Raw genomic sequence first — 20,313 nt, 5'->3', positions numbered from 1 at the left:
ATATATATATATATATATATATATATATATATATATATATATATATATATATATATATATATATATATAAAGTTTTTCCACACAGCCAAGGCGGATGAATCCTCCTCTTTGTCCGGAACAGCACAGCAGCAACACGTCATCACCCATCAACCTCTCCCCGCCCTCCTCGTTACTTTCGCTGGCTGCTGCCCAAAGCAGAGATACAGCTCTGTCAGTATTTATGTGGATCAGTGAAGGAGCAGAGGTGAATCAATGAACGACAAGGACGCGCGGGAAGAACAAGAACAAGAGAATATCAGAAACTGGCAGGCGGCTGCGTTCGCAGTAAGCAGACATCTCGCGCCGATAAAAGTCGAGATTCTATTGCCCCTCGTAAAACAGAAGCCACTGCGCCCTTTCGCCCAGAGCCGCTTCGGCAAGTATACGACCATTCAAGCAAAGACGCAATGCGCGCTGTCCTGGAAACAATATTCACGCCGCAGTTGCTCCCACATAAAACGTCGTATGCGTCGGCAAAAACGAAACGATTTCGCCAAGCCGAGTGCGCATGCGTGCGGTTTCCCCATGTGCCAGGATGCTGCAGTTTTGCTTATTTCTTCGTCTAAGTGCGGGCGAATAATAACTTTTCAAGTCCAGATGTGCGTAACGAACGGCCAGAGTATGTCTTGGCAAGTTATCGAAGTCATCGGCGCTTCGCCTGTGCTCGATCAATACATTCGTAGTTGATTTTCATCAGCAATACCGCCTCCGAAGCATAAAGACAGGGGTAAAAAAACGAAAAGCTAAATTTTGTTTTCATACCGTTATTCGCGTTATCGCCAGTATGTATAAGGTCAGAAGAGAAAGTAAATAAGAGGCCCGGAAAAACAGGACGGTAGAGCCTTTCATACCGGTCCCTTTTTATTTATTCATTCAATTTAGCCATAAGTGATTTACACGCCCGACTCGCCGCACGAACAAATACCTCGCGTATCGTGAGAGTAGGCAGGTATGCATCTAACGTTCCTTACTCCTCGAATAACTTTGTTCTTTTTTTGTTTTTTTGTCCTCCGCGCTGTACATACCTCTCTACCTCAGCGCCGCACGTGACGCTCACCGCACATCACTCAGCCGGCGCTCGCCATACCGCCACAAGCACGCCTCTCACTTTCGCGCTTTTTCCATCGTTATTTTTTGCCCTACCGTTTTATGCATGCTCCAAGACGCCCGGGCCCCTCCCGGACCTCCCCCCCTCCGCCACTAGACGGCTCAACGAACCGCGACCCGCGAAGAAGAGAATAAATTTATCGCCTTGGGCTGGCGGGAAGCGGTGCTCTCGAGATAACCGGAAATGATTTAGTGGGCCGCGTTAGCTCGTGATAGGCACGGATCGGCGCTAAACATATCCCGCCAGGGGGAAAGCCGGAAAGGTGAGCGCCGAGGAGGAAAAGAAAGCACACCGAAATCAAATAAATGAATTACGCGGCGACGGTAATATAGAGACGGCGACAAAATACGGTAGAACACAGGGCAAAAGGGAAATAAAAAAAAGGGCCCGAATGAAGGAGGAGTAGGGAATACTTCGCCTTGGTTATTTTATTTCGTTTCACTTTCGTTTGCGCTTGTTCAAACTCGTCTTCCGCCTCAATGGCACTTGGCAGGCTGCCCGGGGCTCCTGCCGCCAGTATCGCGGTGGCACAGTCGCCTAGTTTCGTCGAAAAGTCGAGCACCGCGTTATGATATGCGGCCTCCACCGCTAATAAGAAAACGCCGAGTGAACACGAAGCGCGCGGGCGGCTTTGATCTTCTCCCGAAAAGGATGCGACTACTTCGCGCTTCACGGTATCGACCGCGATGAGGCGTTGGAGCTAGTGGACGTCGGTCAGGGTACGTGTATAGTTAAACTGTCACTGACGACGCGCACTCCGTTCTGATGGTCAATGATTTATCGCGTGTTTTTAGACTCCGGAATAGAGGTATATTATTAGCCGTTGTTTGTTTTTAGAATAGTTATCTGGATCATGGCACGGCCAGTTAACGGATTGCCCGTTTTCGATGGTGTCATTGCGGTGTTTATAAGAGCATTATTATTACTATTATTATTATTATTATTATTATTATTAGTGAAACTTCCCAACTTTTTGTTACAAAACCTTCGTTTTATACGGATACTCTATCTTTGTCATGCTCATTGAGTGTTTGCTTGTATATTTCCTATTTTTCAAGTGCCTTAAGTTTCTCTGGCCGAGTGACATGGCCTGAACAACTGGGCTTCTTTTCTTTTTTCTTTTTTGCTTTTGTTGCTTTCTGAGGATTTTGTAGCTTTTTTTACTTTATTGTTTCTGTCATATATTATATGGTTTCTGTGTGTTGTGTCATCCTAATGTTAGTGTTGTTTTATGTTTTGTATATGGCGTACCAGTACCAAGACCCTAGGGTTGTTCCTGGGCAACGAAAATAAAGGTTGATTGATTGATTGATTGATTGATTAATATTAAATACGCATTAGTAGTTCATGTAGCACTTCCCGTCGCCGTAGTTACATCTTTTCCTTATTGCGTTTTCGTTAAGTCTCCGTTTCAAAGAACCTGAGCTTTCTTTCTATCTTTCTTTCTTTCTTTCTTTCTTTCTTTCTTTCTTTCTTTCTTTCTTTCTTTCTTTCTCTGTTTCCTTATTTCATTCATTTGCCGAACCCTTCCCTCTCGTTTACTGGGGAGAGACCACAGTTTGCTAAATTTCCGGCCCTGTCTTTTCTGGTGGCCTGCATCATGAGTGGATCGAGCGAGTCTAGGGCCATTCCGTTTTGCAATATTTTCCTCCAGTCACTAGCCATCAACCTACCTGTGGCCGCCAAGCACCGTGAAAGCTATTTTTCGACATAGTGCCCGCAAGGAGCGTACAGTAAAATTGGAAGTCAAACATCGTCTGGCGACTGGCGTACAAGTGACGCGCGAAGCCCGATGACGTTGACGGAGAGCACGAGCCCGTCTGTGCATCTGTCACCGTCGGCTGCTCTCCAGCCAGTTTCGATTGGGCGTTGCAACACTGGTATACCACACGTGTGCTGTTCTACTTGATGGGGTTCGCATCGTTACCGTATTTCTTGTAATCGCGTACTTTCCGCATTTACACCGCTATTCCGAAACGGCAAACATGTTTTCTTAAAGTCGTTTCCTACGTTTTCTAACGCGCCTAACTACACTATCAAGCGGTCATCGTGGTATTATTAAATTATTTTGCTTAATTTTACCAAGATAAAACCCATGCCCACAAGAAATGACGACAATGTGTTACGCTGCCCTTACAAACCACCGCTTATCTGCGTAGCAAAAAAAAAAGACATGATAACCATATTAACTGGCGGTATATTAATTGTCTCCATGGGGTATGTTGTGGTCTGTAAGGTGTATTGCTGTATGTTGTACGGTGAACAAACACGCTTGCGTTACCCGTTCTTTCCGCTCTCCTCATTTCAGTAATAACGGAAACTACGATTCGAACCCTACTAACCCTTACCTCTCTTTCTCAACAAAAACAAACAAATTTACAGAACCACTGTAGCACGGCGAAGGCGCCTCACCACAAACGTGATCATTTCGTTCCTTCATACATTCAGGGAAACGAACCGTTTTATTTCCTACGCGTTTATACGGTGACAAATCTTGCGCCAAAAATACGGAAAACAATACCACAAGGAGGAAGTTGCTTTTTTACTGCCTAATTGTTCTTCACTTCGAGAGAATCTCTCGATTGCCCCGCATGAAAAGAAAACGAGGGAACGCTATGATCATCCGGCGAAAATAAAGTGGAAAAGAGGTCCCCAAGCTGGTTTACTGCCTCTCGTGCTGTGCAGTGCCAACAAGCCCGCTTGCGGAGCGCCGCAAACGGCGTCAACGAAACCCACGAAGCAGCGGAAAGAGATGCGGCACACACAAAAAACGAGATTCGACCGGCGGAACGGAACGAGCTTAGGGCCCATCGGGCGGCAGCAGAAAGCCAAGCAGACAGCGACGCGGTGACGCGATTAAATAGGAGTGACAAGGACAGCACCGAGGCAACAACAAAGTGCTCTCCGCCCATGCAGATGCGAACGAAGAAAGCAAAACAAGGAGGAACCAAGTCGCGGCGACGGCGCACAGCCATTCATTTTTCACGACGAAACGGCCCACGGTTTTCCGCGCTGTTTGCGGCGACGCTTTCCTCGCTGGTCCTGGGCGCAGCAGCCGACGACGAGAACACGACGACGTCGCGTGTCCGAAGCGCTGAACAATAGACTTTCCTGAGCCCGGGGGCATGTGGGATACGACTGCGCCGCTGACTGACGGGGAATTGACTTCTGGAGCGATAGCGCTAGGAGCTGATTCCTGTCCTCAGGGGTGGAAGCGGGCTTGAGCCTTTTGGAGCAGCTCATGGAGCATGAATAATGCTGTTTTGGAGCAGCTTTAGGGCAGTAAAAGGGGATTTTTGGAGGAGCCTTGGAGCACGAAAAGGCGAATTTAGGAGCAGTGCTAGTCTGTTTGGGAGCAGATTTCTAGTGTTCAACATCATTTATTTGCAGATTTTCATTCCTGGTAAACACGAGAAACGAAAATTCAACTGGATTTTGTTCAACATTCGATCAATACTGACCTGACCACATTTTCATCAAGTTGTTAAAGTATATTTTCCCAAAATTAAGGCATCACAGCCGACAGAGCAACCACTCAAAAAAAAAAAAAAAAAAACTAGAGAAAAGCGATGCTGTCAATAGCAACACCTGACTAAACTTCAACAAGTGAAAAATAAATGCTCCTGTTATTACAACACCATTAAAGCAATGCGGAACAACCAAGAGTAAACCAGGGATAGACGAAATTGTCTCGCTTGCACATAGCATTAAAGATGACCTTCATTTTACACTTTACGTGACCTTAAACAAATGACCCGCCGCGGTGGCTCAGTGGCTAAGGCGTTGCGCTGCTGAGCACAAGGTCGCGGGTTCGATTCCCGGCCGCGGCGGCCGCTTTTCTGATGGAGGCGAGAAGCAAAAACGCCCGTGTGTACGAGATTTCGGCGCACGATAAAGATCCCCAGGTGGTCAAAATTAATCCGGAGCCCTCCACTACGGCGCGCCTCATCGCCTGCGTTGCGTCGGCGCGTTAAACCCCACAATCAATCAATCAATCGACCTTAAACAAATGAGAAGAAAAAAATAAAAGAAACCGAGAAAGGAAGAATTTAAGAGGCAAAGTAACTAACAGGAAACAACAGATAAATTGACCTAAACCTGACTAGACTCCGGAGAAATTTGAAAAAAATGTTCTCATTCACAAAACACAAGAGAAAAAATATCATCGCGTATTACACGCACTAATGACTCAGTAATACATTATTTTGTCTAAGCAAAAAAATACCCCGCTAATGTGTCGTGTTTATCCAAATAAGAGGCGTACGTACCAGTGTTTATCAACTTTTTTCCACCGGAGACCGCGGGCTTATCCGCTAGACACTCCTACTTTGCTGATACTTGCTGGCTTAACAAAATCGCAACTCTCGCTTGTGTCAGGGCCGCGCCTGTTATCTCACCCTGTCCCGCGCGGCACGGCAGCATTTAACCTTTGGAGCAGGAAGCGCACTTGCGATAAGCTAAAATGGCAGGGTCTGACGGAACAGAAAAACTATTTTACGTCTTGCTCTTGACACAACGCCGGAAGATTGCAATGACGGCTGGTTCCGAGGCATTGCCCGCACCCCAAGTTTACAGACGAATGAGTCAGAGCATTAGACTTTCAGCTAGTTCGCCGGAGCTATCAAGTCGAGAATTACGGCTGAACGAATGAGCCTTACTGCTCACTGAGCAATGCGACTGGCATTGAACCATAGAGAAATAAAAAAATTAGAAGAGTGGACACACGGGCTTATCGCGGCCGAGTGGCCTGACTCGCGCGCCGTCCGGCAGTCGGCGCAAGTGGTAAAAAACTATATATTTAAAATTAAGCTAACACACAATATTATACTTTTAAAATTTTGTTACACATTAGACTACACATTTTTATTTGTGTAATAAGTTGAATGGCTGTCAATGTAAATTTTTGTGGCTTCTTTGCGCCAAGCCTGGCCAAGCCGCCAAGCCGCAAGCGCAAGCCGCCATTTGGCTCTGTCGGCAGCGTTTGCACGTGCGTTTCTGCAGCCTCGTGCTAACCTCTGTTGTTGAGAAGGAAACGCCTAGCGCTTTATTTGCGACATCGGTTTTGCATCCTGAACGAAAGGTGAGACTTTCTTTTTTAAAGTGCTGGTGTGGCGTATCATATTTACGTTTCGTTGTACTGCAAACGTTGCGAGCACTGCGTAACCTCAGGGAATCAGGCATAGCTAGTGCTGCGCCTTTAGGATAAGCGCTTTGGAAACGCCCCGGAAAGGCGTAAGACACCATTTTTTAGCCGTACGTAATGGTATTTTAGGCTGGTTGTGCCGTTTTATCTAGCGCTGAGGGATGCCAGCGGTACGCGCCCGTCGTCGCACGTAGCGGTAGCGTTTACGTGCCGAAAACGACGGCGGTGAGTTGCGGAAGTGGCCGGCCGGCCGGCGGTCCGTAGGCGAAGCAGGCGTTGTGCGCTGTCGCTGCACTGAATTACGTGAGCCGCAGGCTGCGTTGTATTATACTAGCTAGCCATTGCTAGCTTGGCCAACTGTTACTGCTATTATGGCCGTGATGCGCTGCAAAGCCGTCCGGGCTAACGTACACGGCGAGGTAGCCGTATCTGCATTAATTTGACTTATCTGGGCATAACCAGCAGCCGTACACTCATCGTAAGTTTTACACATGGGTGCATACCAAGCTGCCTGCGTACAAAGCGAACCCGCTCGCCGACGCCGATAACGCGCGCTCGTCGCTTCGCTTTGGCGCGCCAGGTACGGTAAAAACGCGTCTTTCGTCGGCAGATAACAGCTTTGCTCGAGGCGGGGTGAGTGCGCAGTGCATTGAAACCTTCAAATTTGGCCTTCGTTCTACATCGTATATCAATTCCGGTATCGCAGGCATTGCGTACAACTGTTCCACACTTGCCGTTTTTTCAAGCGTTTGCTCTCTTTTCTCTGGTCATATTTTGGCTAGTTTCATTAAACACGTATTGCGCAGATTGCACCTATTCAGTCGGAACTGTGTGTTTCTTGTCATATCTTTTTAAGGCATGGCCTTTGGCGGTCAGTAGTACTCAGTACGACGCTCACTGCTGCTTGCCATGGTGCCCACACAGCGCCCAAATATACTTTCGCCAGGTGCCCGTTCTCGGGATGCGTTTCTTTCGCGAGCCCGTGGGGCAAAATGTTTGTTTAACGTTCAGCTCGCTCTCGCTCTTCGTCCTGATTTTACAAAAAAAGACAAAGGGATTCAGGCTATGTGAGCAGCGTTATCATTCTTGTTAACCCAAACAATAGGTGAATTGCATTAAGAATGTGCCTAACCAGTGTTGCAAAATTACAAAGACCCATATTTTAAGTGTTGCTAATAGCTTGACCGCATGATTGCTGAATAGAATAAGAGAACTTGTGTTTTAAATACGTGGCATGCACTGGAGGCAATACTTGAATACTAGTTGCAGTAAAATTTACAGACTATTCGCATATCATCTGTCATTGCAAGCAGTTTGTGTACTATATCACCTATCACCTGTGCAGGTCTACAGGTGCCCTCAAGACAGAGCCAACCAGCCAGCTGCATTCGTCATACCAAACATGGTGCAAGCACTTCATGAATCGTGCCCTCACAGGACTCAAAAAGTGGCCGTGCCAACTGTTCTCCCAGAGTTATTCAGTTGTATTGATGACTGCCTGCAATGCGTCTTGCTACCTTATTGATGCTTCTGATGGATACCGCAACTGTATTCCATCTATTGAACCTTGCCATTAGCACCTAAAACCCAACGCAAGTCTCGGCACTCAATAAGGCGTGACCACTGAAAAGACTATCGTTGACTCAAGGAACAAACGGTTTTTTATCACTGACATGCCTCATATCATTAAAACCACTAACAACAGCGTATACAGTCTCCAAACTCCACTCGCAAGTTATTGTTGCTGATAGTTGTAATATTGTGAAAACAGTACATTCACAAAAACCCTTTTACATTATGAAGACTGCCAGGGTAAGAGGTCATGCTAAATGTCGTTTGTCACCATACGTGCTGCCTGTTGTCGGACTGGCCTAGATGAAGAGAACCATGTTGGAACCTACGTTGTCAAATGCTTATGGGATTCTGTAATGTGCCACCATTGTCTCATACACGAGAAGCATATACTGCTTCCCTGTTTCTTATGTTAGACTGTTCGTATTGACAGCGGAAGGCATGAATTTGTGTGCCTTAATCGAGCCTGGAACCTGTCGGTTGACTACGTGCACGTACCTAAAACATCCCCGCCTGGCCCTTTGCCTTTACTGGGGAGGCAACGCTTTCGGAAGGTAACCCGGCTTCTTGGGAAAATGCACCCTTGCAAGGAACCAATTGGAAGTTGATTTTTTTCCTCTTAACCTTTTGCGTGTGCATCTCCACATAAATGGAATTTCTGTTCAATTACTGCTACTGATTTGAAGTTGCCCCGAGGCAATAGATCTCATTAGAGTTCATCAAATAAGCGAGGCCATCAAAGCCCAAGTTTTTCCCTTCTTTCACATCCTAACTGTAGAAATTGGCAGACTAAGAAAATTATCTGCGGAGATAGTGGTTGTAAACAGTTGCAAGTATCCGAGTGTGTAGATTATGTTATGGTTGATATTTTTGTATGACTGCAACAGCGCACAGAGTGTGAGGGTGTCGTAGATACAAGTAAACCTGTGGATGGCTGAGTTTCTGGGTTTTCTGCATTTTCAATTACCGTGGAGAAAAAATCCTTTGTGTGGTTGTGATACCTTTACTTGTGCATTTTTTTTTTCATTCCTGGAAACGTATTTTCCTCTCACTACTGTGTATTGTCTCTGTTGTGTATTACTCACTGTTTATTATTATATGTGTGTTGCAAAGAATTATGACAATTTGAACTTGTTCCGTTTAGTGCCATGCAATAAATATTTCTTCATTTATGGTGTGTCTCTTTTATGTGGCTCGGCAACATGTGAACACGGGACAGAATTATTAACCAAGTGTGAGTGGTACTGTAAATTGCAATTTCACGTTTTCAGAACAAGGTTTTTTTTGTAAAAGCATACGGGCACTAAGCCTGAGAAAGATATATTCAAATAAACACTAATTATTGCATGAAAGCGTCCGAATACCGTACCGATGCCCGTCGCAGTGAGCAGCGCTTTCCAGTCCTTCAAACTACCCGCCAAAATCGGTGTCCGCGAAACCGAAACCGAAAGTGAACGTACGAAAGTATGGTTAGTAGTTTGGCTCTCCGTCCGCTCGGTGCGCTACACTACAGTACAGTCATTCGGCCGCAGGGCTCTATGGGAGTGTCCACTCTTACCAGTATTTCTTTCTCTATGATTGAACATCATCTCACAGCCGCCTCACATTTTGCGGCACCGCTTGGGAGCAGTTTAGGGCGCAACACTAGCGAGTTTTAGCTGACCGTGTTTCACGGCCCGCTCCGCTCCGATAGCAAGCGGGAGCGCCCTTGCGCATGCGTGGCGCGCTTGGCCGCGAACAGCATTGGCTCCGGTCGTGCTGACCGTGCCGCCGATACCGGAGCGGACCGTGGAAAACGGTTTGCTAAAACTCTCTATTGCCTTTTGCAGCAGGATGGCGCAGGAAAAGCAGATTGGCGCAGCATGGCGCAGCCCTTCCACCCCTGTGTCCTAGAAGTGGAATCCTGTAAATCAAAGGCAGAGAGCGAAAAGGTGCCTCGCGAGCAATAAAACGTTGCTAGGGAACGCCCACGGGCGTCGGGCAAATCACCGGCTAGGCCCAGCGGCTGCTGTATCTGTCAATGGAGGGCGCAGCAGTTGCACGAAGGGCGACAGTATTGGGAGAAGGTTAATTGGTGTATAAATATAGCCGTGTTCGGATAATGTGCCCTTCTCTTTTCGTTTCTGTGCAACGTATCTCGCCTCGCGTTAGTTTTAAAGGAGCACTGACACGAAAATTTTATGTTACACTTTTATTGCTTTTATCGATGCTTCATAGTCTGACGAACCTGAAACAGCACTTCAAATACTTCAGCGCGCGATAGTTAATTACATTGAACGGCCTGAAAATCGTTTGTTTCAAATTCCCGCGCTTTCATCCCGAACGGCGCATATGACAGCCTCCCGGTTTGACCTCACCGCTTTGTGCGGACGTCACCGGCGCACGCTTGAGAGGGTGTTGCGCCCGCTCGCCACTCGTGGGGCCGCGCGCGTGAAATTACGTCACGAGTTTTTGACGAGCGCTGTCACGTCACTTCTTTTTCCTCTCCTGGAGTGATGTCACGCTGATGTCCATTTGCTGAGTGCCGCTCCGCGCCCTGCTCCGTCGGCGCGATAAATGCGATCCAATTGAACTATGTTCTTCGCGTCGCAGGCCGCTCATATTTCAGCCAGGGTATTCTGTTGAGTGAAGGAAGCGAACTGTGCAATAATATTAACGCCGAAAATTGGTATCAGTGCTCCTTTAAGAGAATGGACGGACCATACTTCGACCGATACCTAGGCTCAGCGTCGCGCTCGTCGTCCTAAACGACCAGCGTAAACGACGCCAAAGCTCAACGTGCGTCTGTTGACTACAAAGCGCTGCAAAAGTAAAAAAAAAAAAGATAAAAAACCAAGCAGCCCCTCTTGAGGGCTACCACTTGCATTCCCCTTGATGAAACGACTGATTTTTTTATCTGTCAACGCTATTTTCCTACCACCGGACAGCTCATTTCCACATTTGTTGGTGCTCTGCAAGTAATCTGCTTTCATCTCTCTAACGTATCGCTTCACACGCCTTTAATCTGGTTCGAGAGGAAAGGGGCAACATCTTATGCTTGCTAAAACTCGCGCGATAACAGAAACACTATCACTGTTGGCTTCGGCAACCTCCTGAAAAGACTCCGACGCTAACTTCTCCTCTGCCGCAATGGTTGTACTACTGCGGCATCCCAGAAAATATCTGCTGCTAGCTCAATATCATAAGTTTGATCTTCAACAAGCCCTTCAGACACTCTTTTATGATCTTTCTTCTTGACTTGAAGCGAGTAAACTGCACGGCGAATGTTGGCAACAGGGCATCAACAAATGCATCAATGAAAAGCCCCATGCAAGGTGTGCAACCGGTTGTTCCGATCCGTATACGCGCTGTCGGTAATATGCCTAAGTGATTTATTGGGTGTAGTGCGCATCATCCATACCGCAACCCCTTCCTCACGCTCTAGATTTATCTTTAAACGACGAAGAACATTATGACCGGCTACGAAAAATGAGTTCTGCACTTACTGTACCATAGCGCTCTGACGTAGCGAAAATTATTTGGAGGGGACAACCATGTACCCGCAAAAGTCTGCTCTGTATGCTCGGAGTCACATCTCACGATCCAATCTCAGGCGCGTCCGTCGCAGCTAAAAATGGAGACCAAGTTCAGAAATTTACACCCGCTAAGCCTACTCAACGCACTTATTTTTCCACACTTCACGGCGTTTCACCGGATATCATATCGGAGTGAAGTCGTCTGTTGGGCTGTCGTAACCTCGCCTATAGTGCGCTGCTGAGCACGAGGTCACGGGTTCGATTCCCGGCCGCGGCGGCCGCTTTTCTGATGGAGGCGAAAAGCAAAAACGCCCGTGTGTACGAGATTTCGGCGCACGTTAAAGATCCCCAGGTGGTCAAAATTAATCCGGAGCCCTCCACTACGGCGCGCCTCATCGCCTGCGTTGCGTCGGCGCGTTAAACCCTACAATCAATCAATCAACCTCGCCTATAGCGTCTGCGCTGAAGTAGTCGGTCACATTACAAAACAGCGTGCATTTTCTTGTGTGTTCATATGCACATTTCCGCTAAAACGCGCTCTGGGAAATGTACTACTCCAACAAACAAACAAATAAATAAAAAGGACACGCAATAAGAGAGTTATTTCGCATACGTCGGAAGCCCAGCAATAATGGGGACGTAATAAGCGGGCAACAAAAGCACGGGAGCGAAGAAGAGGACCCGGAGAGTGCAACACGAACCAGAAGAGTCGGTCGGGCCGAGCAGGGAGTATTAACAAGAGCCCCGGAAGAAAGAAAACGGCACGAAGAACAGCGTGCCTCTCCCGAGAAGAGCATTCATTGGAGCGAACCGCTTGTTGATTGTTTGGTCTTCTGCGGCGCCGCTCTTACGCCCCTTCGGTCGAAGGGAAAGAGAGGGCGACAGGATTTAAGACGGGCAGACAAAGGGAAGGAGGGAGAGAGGGAGGTGGACGGGAAGAGGGCGAGGCCGAGGGCAACTACATTTGAGGAGCCGCGAGGGAGCTACTAATTTATCGGCTGCGCGGACGCGAGTACCCGGCATCACAGGCGACGGCGCCCCGTGGCAACAATGCCGGCGGCGGCGGACCAGGCGCGTTGACCTTGAAAAGCCGGGGAACTCGTAAAGAACTTCCAGCCTGGCGCCTCCGGCTTCGCCAGCAAGGAGGCGCAAAGAAAACGCCAAGACCGACACAGGCTGTTGCAGCAAGACGGGGGGCGTGGCTGCCAGAAGAACATGCACCCTGGGCGTTCGGTCCCTCGGGGTTTATCAATTTGAACGCCTCTGCCTACACCCGTGTCGTTGCTCACTTTTTGTTGTGGCTCGCCCTGCTCTCTACAGCTCGCTGACATCTTGTTGGCCTGATGCAACTGGTGCCTCGCGTGCGACACCTCGCAAGGATGAAAGGTTTTGCTGATTGTACAGAGAGGACCCGTGGAGGCGAGAGCTTGACTGGCGCGGCTCCCGGATCTCTATATGCACCGCGAGCTGTGCGCTGACTCAACTTCATTATCACCTCTCTGTTCGGTGCGGCGCGTTTCTGAAAATAGCGGTAGAATTTGTCGTCGTTTAGAGGCGGGAATAAGAAATATACGGGTTGAGACACAAAAAAGCGCTACACTCCGGGCTTCGGCGAATATCGTAATGAACGATACCAATTATTTTGACGACTATTGATTGCCGTAGGTGCACAGACTCCACGGCCTGACATTTCGCTGCATCGTGTTCCGGAAACCAAGCGCGCGACGTTGTGTTTGTCCGTTTTTAAACGGTTGCTTCGACTGCGAGCTCCTAGAATTGCGCTTATGTCAAACGTTACCGTTTGCTTTCATCTGCGCAGCCACTCAATTCCACTTTTAAATACGCCGCGGAGGCATTAGTTGCTCCGTGGACATTTAATCACGCTACAGGAAGATAAAACGATCTCAGAAGCTAGCCGACCCACATGGTGTCACCACTTGCCGATGTCTGGCCCCACTCTGTTTCCCGGCATAGTTGCCTAAAGAATGGTGCAAGTATGAAGTTCTTAAAAAAACATGCCCTATTCAAGGCCGAGGAAGCGCCCAGGACGAGATAATTCAGCGTGCCTGAATTCTGTTTACATGCTTTGTGACGCTGTCAAAGAACACCCTAAGAAAGCTGGATATTAGGTGGAATAGCAGTTCTCGAGCCTGGTGAAATGCAATGTTTGCGTATGCGGACTGGCTTGAATAATAAATAGCCTATTTAGCCTCCCGTCCACAATTATTTCATAGGCGACACTTCCCTGCAAATTCGAGCTGACGCCTTATATTTGGAGTGGTCGCGAATATGCACGGGGAAAACAGGCCAGAGACGATTCGATTCGAGTAAGAAAGCAAGTAAAGAATTACGCCGACTCAGAACGCCCTTAAGTGAAGGGGCCAGAAGGCCTCCCCGGTGCGGCAGAGCAAACGTTCGCGAACACTGAGGGACTGGGGCCGCACAAAAAGCCAACAGATGCGGCTCATGAAGACGGTTCTGCAGACAGACAGCTGATTGAGCAGATTATCTGCCACTGGGCTAGAGAAGCGGGGAAAAGAACAGCGGGAGGCGAGGACAGCCCCGTTCGCGCTCCTCGGTAGCCAGCCGCCTCCTGGCAGTTCTGTGCACCGCGGAGGATGGGGCCGAAAGAGCGCCGGAGGCTCCATGGTGTTGTCCGGGCTGCTACGGTGCTCAACTCCAGTAATGCTACGCTTTGAGGCAGGGACAAGCGAACCTTTTCTCTCTCTCTCTCTCTCTCTCTCTCTCTCTCTCTCTCTCTCTCTCTCTCTCTCTCTCTCTCTCTCTCTCTCTCTCTCTCTCTCTCTCTCTCTCTCTCTCTCTCTCTCTCTCTCTCTCTCTCTCTCTCTCTCTCTCTCTCTCTTTTTTTTTTTTTGGTTTAACTAATGCAGACAACACTGACGCAAGTCTACTGCGAATGCTGCATAATAACGGAAATAAAAACCTTTCTTGTCCTAAACGCCTTCGCTGACCAAACGTAGCTTTATTCAGACCTACATTGCGGAACAATGAATTACCTTCGTTTGTTTGGAACGTTTACTTGGCTTTTTCTCGGCGTCCTCCGCGCGGTGTAAGGCGGTCCAAAGAGGAAGGAGGACGTAGGTCGATCCATCAGGTCGGAGGAAGAAGGCGACAAAAGTACGCAAGGTCTCAGCTTCCCACCGTGTGGCCTCAGTGGGTCAAACCACCCACAGTGTGTGAAGGTTTACGTACAATTCTCGTCTAGATAATTTTAGCCAAGCACAGTACACAGCATACTCATCATTGAAGTCGTAACCGCTTCCAATATTAACTATTTGTCTTTAAACCCACCCGGCCACCTCATCGCGGGGTAAAATTTCTACGTTGTTGCCATTGCAACATTAAAAATAGGCTCAGTAGAAGAGCTTCCTGATCCCCGCACGCCATAGCGGTGTCGTATGACGGGTGCTCCGGAACCCGGTTGCAGTATGCACTGCACGTAACTAGCGCGACATACCTTCAGCCACCCGGCGCTCCTCCGCTGAGCCCTTGTAATAACGACCATTACCTGCGTCTCAGACGGCCAACGAAGAAATGGGCATTATCTGAGCAAAGGAACCACGCGGCCAGGTCGGACACAGGGCGCGCCGCGAGTTCGGGTCCCGCTGCCTCTGGGGGGACGTGCGCGTGACACAAAGGCCCTTTGAAGGCGCCCGTCGTCGCTGCGCGCGCACTACGCATTCACGCAGGTCACGAACCGTGTTGGCTATTTCCTATTCCTCCCCATTCCCAAAAATGCCCGTCGGCTAGTGCTGCTCCGTCGTGGTGGTGGGACGCCCCTCTCCCCGTGTTATACGACCACGGCGACCGGGCTGACAAAGGCGGCGTCCTGTCTTTGTGCCACTTCCCATCAGTCCCTTCAGAGGCAGCAGCTGGACGACAAAGGGACGCCGAGCCGGAGGTGGGTCGACGCGAACGGAAGGGAACAACACCACCCGGATCGCTGTGTACACCTTGTCTGGATATTTCGCTTCTCTGAGGCCGAATTTGTTCTCACCGCGTTGTGCGCAGATGTCGTGGGACGTCAAGAGGTAAAAAGTTTTAATCCGTGAATTTTTTGCAAAATGTAGGCAATAGCGTGCTTGCGAATGACCCACACATCAAAATGCACTGGATGACACATTCTGAGGGCTTGTAATTGCACAGTTCTGTGTTTCATATTGAATTGCGCTACGTATAAAAAGGCAAATAGGACGCTAACAAGAGTGGGACGAGGCACCTCGTCCCAGTCCTGTCAGCGTCCTATTTGCTTTTGTATACGTAGCGCAATTAAATATAAAACATCACCAACAAGCTCCATTCTACGTCCTTTTGAAGTTCTGTGTTACCACGAATTAGTGATTTTGACAAGGCTGGTTTTCGACGGATACCTAAGCGTTCCTTCGTCTTCCCCAGCCTGTTTCAAATCCTTGATGCGCGTGTAGAGGGGAATTGAGCATACATGTATAATAGTCCATAACACCAGGCCAGAAGCAGTGGAGAAGTTTTACTTTGCATCTCTTGAAGGGTTGTACGACTCGTAGAAAAAAAAAGAACACTTGTAAGACGGATTTAGAGGAAACTATTCCAGAGCAAAGAGCGAACCTACGGTGTCGTCTTGTCCACTGTCAATATCAACACGGCCGCTCAACTTGTGCCTGTCTTTCTGAACAGCCAGAGCAGTTACTTTGCTTCGCTCGATTGCAGTTCTGTATTGCCACGAAGCCAAAGACGACGCAGTTGTCTTGAAGGAAAAAAACAAGTTTATTGGAGCGAACTTGTGCTCCCCTAACAACTCAAAGAATACACAGGCGGCGAAGCAGTAGTCAACAAAGTGACGTGCGCAGGCGAGTGTCGGTTAAACGAATACCGCGGGATCTGCTCTGTGGGTATTTATCTCTCAACGCGAGTGTTTCTCGAACCGTAGATTTGGCTCCAGAACACTGTAGAAAAAAGAAGATTATTCTAAGCTGGTTTCGTTAGTTCGATACTTTCTCCCTATCTCCCTTCTCCCTATCCCTAACACGTACGGCATAAAGATTGGAACGCGCGCTTCACTTGCCCCGCGGATAACACAGATAACACAGCCCGGCGAAGCCGGTCGGCAAAAACAAAACATAAACAAACCAAATGCATGGTTCGCGGCAATATTTCTCCCGTCCTTTTCATAAATGCTTCAGCACTTCCATTAAGCCTAAAAGAGAAGTTAACGTCATTCGCGCACATCTTCGGCATGCTTTCCAACAGCACTGATGGATGTAGCGTCAGCTCTCTTTTACGGCTATACGACGCCCTCTGCGAAGGCTTACTTCGCTATAGCCTCCCAGCTCTGACTTCTCTTTCCAAAGGGAATTATAAAATACTAGAGGGGTTGCAGGCTCGAATACTGAGGATATGTCTTGGTGTCCCGAAGACCACCTCCACAATGGGAACCATGACAGAGAGCAGACGGCTTCCGCCCACTGCTTTGCAGGCAATGGAGCAGCTTCGCACGCGCCTGCGCGTTGTGGCAAGGCAACATGGGCATCCTCTTGCTGCCGCCTGGGCCTCTGAAGTGCAGCACGCTATGCCCTCCCAGTGTCAGCCTTCAGCCTCTTCTCCTCACCCTCCGTGGCTATTCCCTCCTATGAAAATTGTCACCACGGTACCTGGATTTAAGCGGAAGGCGGATATACCAGCCCCGGCTCTAAAGTCCTTTGCCTTGGAGCATGGAACAACCAATACAAAGGCCACACTCATGTGTACACTGATGGCTCAGTGATGGCTACATCGTTGGCGATAGGGATCTCGATTCCTTCATCGCTCACTACCATCTGCGCCCTATTGAGCCACAAGTCCTCGACGACAGCTACTCAGCTGGCTGGGCTGCGCGCTGCTTTTCAGTATATACTACAGCAGCCGGCCAATCAATGGGCTGTATTTACAGACTCCAGGTCAGCACTCGAAAGCTTGAAGTCACTTCCAAAAGAACAGCTGGCTTGGGAAATCAATCTTTTGCACTTACAAGTTATACAAAGGGGACACAGCGTAGATCTGCAGTGGCTTCCTGCCCACTGCGGAGTTGCCGGCAACGACGCAGCTGACAAAGCCGCCTCATCTGCCCACAGTCTCTGCACTGACGCTGTGCCGATCCCATTCACGAGAAAGGATGCGGCAATACTCGCCTCATCAACCGCATGGACTGCGCAGATGTCTATCTGGACTGATGCAAGGCAGCAATACGCACCTCATCATGAGATTGATCCCAAGTGCACCTTCAGAATGCCACCTGGACTTAGCAAGCACGAGGAAGCCATTCTGCATAGGCTGCGCTTGAATGTGGCTTACACGGGACATTACCTGTACAAAATCCAGCAGGCATCTTCACCTCTTTGCTCCAAATGTGACTCACGAGAAGACATCCATCTTGTTATATGCGTGTGTCCAAAGTACACCGTGCACAGACAGAAACTCATATTATGTTTGTGCAGGCAGCTTGGTGCGGGACTTGAGCTGAGGGCTGTTTTGGGTCCATGGTGGGGTCCCAGTCAGGCTGCGCGTGCAATCAAAGCTCTTTTGGAGATTCTTCGGAGCACAGAACTGGACAGAGTTTTGTGATTGAAAATTTTGGCCGCATCAAATGACATCATTTCGTTTTCACTTTTTTTTTCTCTCTTTTTTTTTTTCGTTTTGTTTTTCTTCTCTCATCTAGCGTAGCAAGCCAGCCCGACGGCTCGGCTAACATCGCTGGTTTTCATTAAAGTTATCCTCTCTCTCTCTCTAATACTGTGTGCGCGCGTGTGTGTGTGTTAGTTCACATAGACACTTGCGCGTCAGAAATTGCACTGCAAATGCCCACGTGTCTCAAGTTTACCCCTGAGTGGGCGCGTGGCAACTATGAGGAGTTAGTATAATTATCATCCCCATCATCACCTTCCATCACTTGTTAGAGTAGCCCCTGTTCACCAGCTGCCACCTGCTCTTCCAGCCGGCCCCATTAGCTCGCCTTCGCCCGACGAATAAAGAGTGCAACAACGGCCCGTTTCTTCGCTGTACTTGGGGCTCACGATGACCGCCGGGCACGAGACCACAAACAGCGATCACCACGCTCGAAGCTCCGCAACAAAAGCAGGCGCGGGGGACGCCGCTCGAGAGCCGAAAGGGAAGCTTCTCCGAACCGGAGAACTAAGAGCGCCAGGGGCCCAACCGCGCACGTGATGCCCTTTAATGAGCTGACGTTTCGGCAATGCTCTCATTGTTGACCCACCTCACCGACTCGTTCCGGCCTTCCTCTCCGGACAACTGCTCTCCCTCTCCGCTTCCGCTGCTTTCCGCCCCCTCGCTCGCTTCATTTTCCCCGCACGCCTCGGCACAAGGAGCTGATAAACACGTTACAACCAGGCTGACTGTGCGGCCGCTTTCAAGAGCCCGCTTGCCGAGGTGACGACGGGAGAACGGGTTGTGAGGAGCGGCGTGCGGGAAGACCACCGGCTTCGTGGCACTCAATGGATCGTTAGGGCAGCTGGCCGACACGGCAGGGAGCGTGTTCGGCGTTCCAGCTTTGTGAAAACTACAGTGAACTACTATTCTGGTTCACCTTCGTGGAAACGCCGACAAAACAGGCTCACGCATATTTTGTGCCCTGGCGTGTACATCGGTTTGCTGACGATGATGCTTGCTTCTGCGTTGAGGATTAAGCTGTGAACAAGTACAGGCCGAGTAAATATCCAAAGGAGACAGTATGGTGTCTGACGATTGTGTTAAAATTCAATGGAACCGAACAATCATACAACGACACTGCGACAACACAGGTATTCCATTACTGATGTTTTGACGTCATTGCATCAATACTTTAATGACATTTCTGTACTGTTGCGACGGTATTACGTTTAACTGCGACAATGCTTAAGTTATATTACTCCAACAAGAGGAATTTGTTTTTCGCGCACTAACTGCTCGATCGTTTTTTTTTTTTTTTTCCTCCTATCACGAGCGCGTTTTTTCTTACATATTCGTATTACAAAGGCGGCAAGATAGGCGACAATGCCTCTCCATACTCGTCAGGATGGTGCGCGACGACGCATTTCATTACCACAACGCGACAGCTAGGGCGGCCGCTTGTGTGGGGAGTGTACCCGCCCTCTCCGTGCACGAAACAACTACACTGCTTTCTACGCCCACGCAGCGAGCGCGAGGACTGCGCAAGTGGTTTTGCATCCGGGATGACACTGTCAGCATTTGCGTTGCAATGTATAGACAACGTTGCACGAGCGTCTAGCGTGGCCACCGGCACGCATGGTAGACCCTGCGCAAAGCTCTGAAGCAGTGAGAACATGATACGAAAATCGTTCATTTTACCGGCGCAGTACAGATCGCGAGCGTGTGAATAGGAACCCACTTTGAATTCCGCGACTGCATTCCGACAGCAAGGCAAAAAGAAAAATAAACTTTACCACGTTACGGTTAGCTTTGTTCAAGGTTTACTTTGCGAGCACATTATGCTAATGCTGCAGCCGCTTCCCCCCGTGCGGCATTTCGTTTTAACGAAATGAGAGAATGGCAACCGAGACAGCGGCGTCGCGAAGGAGCTGCATAGACAAGCGTGGCAATTTCGAACCAGATACAAGCACAAAACGTAAGCGTAATGGAAGCAAGCGCGCACAACTAAACCGAAAGCACCAAGTGAACGGACGAACGAAACAGAGAGAAGGTAATGAAGCTCACGCAGTGGCTCAGCCCAACTAGTAACAAAACTTTGCAATGGGCTTCAAACCATCCGACGTATATCGAAACACTCGAACATAAAAATGCGGAACTCGACCGATCTCTAAGGCGGGCGCAAAAAACGTGCTCCGAAGAAAGAGTGCAGTCGCAATGCAAAGTGGAAAGTATAAGGAACGAAGGAGATTGCATGCAAATCCAGAAGCAGCCCAGACAGAGACTCGCAAAGCGCTTCT

At 48.9% G+C, this 20,313-nt stretch overlaps 1 protein-coding gene and 1 long non-coding RNA gene across 3 annotated transcripts in view; one reads left to right on the top strand and one right to left on the bottom strand.

Annotated features, from left to right (window-relative positions):
- LOC144170675 (uncharacterized) overlaps window positions 1-20,313 on the bottom strand; it is a 218,072-nt gene that overhangs the window by 181,608 nt on the left and 16,151 nt on the right. The gene's annotated exons all lie outside the window — the stretch shown is intronic.
- Window positions 6,107-9,034, top strand: LOC144170674 (uncharacterized). Its single transcript, XR_013322654.1, has 2 exons — window positions 6,107-6,227; window positions 7,636-9,034. It is a non-coding gene; the product is annotated as an uncharacterized LOC144170674 (long non-coding RNA).

The sequence above is a fragment of the Haemaphysalis longicornis genome, unplaced genomic scaffold (genome assembly GCF_048455015.1).
Source record: "Haemaphysalis longicornis isolate Haplotype H1 unplaced genomic scaffold, Haemaphysalis longicornis Haplotype H1 scaffold_2, whole genome shotgun sequence".
NCBI lineage: Eukaryota > Metazoa > Arthropoda > Arachnida > Ixodida > Ixodidae > Haemaphysalis > Haemaphysalis longicornis.
The sequence above is the reverse complement of the archived record's forward strand: the minus strand, read 5'-3'. Positions and strand labels throughout refer to the sequence as shown.